This window comes from Miscanthus floridulus, chromosome 8, assembly GCF_019320115.1.
Source record: "Miscanthus floridulus cultivar M001 chromosome 8, ASM1932011v1, whole genome shotgun sequence".
NCBI lineage: Eukaryota > Viridiplantae > Streptophyta > Magnoliopsida > Poales > Poaceae > Miscanthus > Miscanthus floridulus.
In genome coordinates, this window is record NC_089587.1 from 201,658,229 (window position 1) to 201,661,304 (window position 3,076).

Here is a 3,076-nt window from a genome sequence, read left to right on the forward strand (position 1 = left end):
GTCAAAATGTCAAATTGACTTGTATAACAGTTGCTAGAAAGAAGATTCTGTACAAATGCACATGATGCAAAAATAAAATAAACACACAAAAAACATTATGGTTGCCCCCATCTTATTGGCTTCCTAGTTGTCAGAACAAAAATACAAATTATCAAATAATAAGGTGCAACAAATCTATAAATAATGTGTAATGACTTATGACTTGAATATAACAGCAAGAAGCTAGTCTATAATCTGCAATAAATTAGGTTAGACATCAAAAGCAAAATGAATAATAAAATAAATGCAGTGATTCGAAGTGGAATCAAACACTGTCAGACCAACAACTATGCTTCTGTAAGTGTACATCTTGTACAATTAGTAATCTGAACTCTAAAAATAGATAGCATCATTCAGTGCTATCTCTAATATGCACACATATAACTTTTCAAATCAATGGTACCAGCAAAGTACAAAATCTGCTGGCATATAAATCATCTAACATAATGCGAAATGAAACCTTTAAAAAGGTCCACTAATTCATGAAACTATCAATAAGAATGTCAGATGTAATTATTCACAATAAACAAAATCTAAGACTTCGCCACATGCCCAAGGATAACTTTCCCAAAAGCAGTTTCCAACATAAATTAAACAACACTTAGGATAAAACTAAATTTCCTCATAACATCACTTGAAAACCTCAGCTTCTAATCCTAGTGTATCATATCAGAAGAAAAATTACATATAGAAACCAAATAGGTAATAACATTGTACAGACAAAAAAACAGGCCCATCCACACCGCTGGGTAATCAGAAGCAGAGAGCTCACATTTATGGAGGAAGGCGACCTCCTTAGACTTGGCGTGGTGGCCTTAGATCCATGCCGATCCGTGGCTAGACTGCTCTTTGCATACTTGCAAGGCCGAAGATGATCGTGGCGGCGATGGGGACAGCCTGGTGGAGATGAACGCTTCTATAGTTGCCTCTAGGTCTGGGACGTGGTGTCGAGGCTCTCTGTGGCGGGGGGTCGAAGCTGCCACCGCAATACGCAAAGGCGACGGCACTGTGCAAGGGGTGGACGACGGCGTGATGGCGCTGCAAAGAGGCTGAAGAACTCACAGAGAGGGCTCACCACCGGCGACTCAACCGCTCTCCTTCGAATATGCTCAGATGAAACAAAGACAAACGCAAAAATCAAACACAGATAAACAACCTACGGAGAGGAAATGACAGATCAGGACAGCGTCGACCAGATCTACAAGATTCATATGAGAAAAGCTAAGAAGAACTCACAGACGAAGTCGAATCACTAGAAATGGAGCCCGCTCCACACCCACCTGAGAAGACGTAGAGAAATAGGGAATTGAATGAACACTAGAATGGCAGGGAGATGTAAATGGCATGTTTTCCAAAAACATAATGACAAATGAGACCCACTTGGGATGGGTAGAATCAGAAAAAGGTGCGGCAGAAAAGATGGATGTCCACGATACGGGCAAACTGCAGATCCAACAGACAACAAATCGTGTGAGGAAGGGACCAAAATCACACGGGCAATAACTTAAGGAATCAAGTCATTTTATAGAGAAAAGCGTTTTTGTATAGCAGGGACCATGTAAGTATCCGTGAAGGGCAGACGCGGCAGAGACGCACGTCGACAGCCGGCAACGGCAATTCGCCCATGAAGCGGAGATGGTTCGCTTCAACATCGAACGCGTGACGGGAGAAGGTGGCTCGGTGATCAGCGTCGTAGTGCCTGACAGCCTAAGGGACCTCCGGGCTAGTGCTTGGTGGTCAATTCAGGTAGGAGCACGGCGGCTCGCCGCGGTGTAGAACGCCGCCGTTCGCCGATGCGCTCGACAGGGAAACTCTGGAGGACGTGGGGGATTTAGTGCTCATGGGCTGGGAAACAGCGACATGGCCAATGAGGGATAGGCCGAAGTTTGGGCTCCTGAGGGAGAAAGAAGGCCACCATGGCACGAACCCACAGGCCACAACTCTGGAGTCTCGAGACGTGGCGAACTACAGTGCACTGTGCTCGTCTATGGCGACGATTGACGAGGATAACGAAGAACGTCAGTGGTCCGCTTAGGACTGAAGTAGCTGGCAGCTGGCAGGCTGAGACTTGACCAAAGAACTTTCCCTGTCCATTCTATGAGTATATAAGATTCTCGAGTCTGCTCCTGTGTTGTTGCCACAATTCCAATCATCTTCCTGTTTCCGTCTCCTTCCGCTGCTGAGCTGAGCTGATCCGGCATGGGGTTGGCGATGGGGAGGCTTCTTGGGTGGAAGCAGGGGGGCGCAGATCGTGCTGCTAGGCCTCGGCGGCGCTGGCAAGACGGCCATCTTGCACAAGCTCAAGCGCGGCCACGACGTACGTCACCACCGGACCAACGATAGGTAAACACGGATGATAATTGCTTCAACAAAAATATGCTATTTGTAGGGTTCAATGCCGAGACGCTTGAATACAACGACATCCACTTCAGGGTTTGGGACGTGGGTGGTCAAGGCGAGGTACCTTCGTGCATCGGCACTATTCTTGCATTCCGTATGTATGTGCATTATCACCACTGTGGAACTCTGATTACTTGTTATTTTGGTTTGCAGCTCCTCCGCCTCTTGCTAAGGCACTATCTCCAGGGCGTCGTATTCGTCGTCGACAGCAGCGACTGGGAGTGGATTCATCAAGCCAAAGATCTGTTGAACATGATTCTGAACGAGGTAGGTAGGTAGCCAGATACTGCTGCTGCATAACACCAGGTTTCACTAGCCAACTCGGTAGCTAGGCCTAGGGGACTCATGGTTCGGTTCTGAATCCGAACTGAACTAATGTCAGGACGAGTTCAGGGTTAGGGATCCCACGCTGCTTGTGTTTGCAACCAAGCAGGACCGTCCGAATGCCATGAGCGCAGCAGAGATAGCAGGCAAGTTGGGGCTTCAGTCACTACTTTTGCAACCGTAGATGGTATGTGTCTACAACACATGAGGTTCCTATCTTTCGACGACTCAACTCTAGAAATTGGTCATCGAAATTTCTTCAGGAGAAGGCCTCCACGAGGGGATGGATTGGCTCTGCACCAACATACAATAG

At 46.9% G+C, this 3,076-nt stretch overlaps 1 pseudogene; it reads left to right on the plus strand.

The window, feature by feature from the left end:
* Nucleotides 1–2,238: 2,238 nt before the first annotated feature.
* Nucleotides 2,239–3,076, plus strand: LOC136474596 (ADP-ribosylation factor 1-like; annotated as a pseudogene).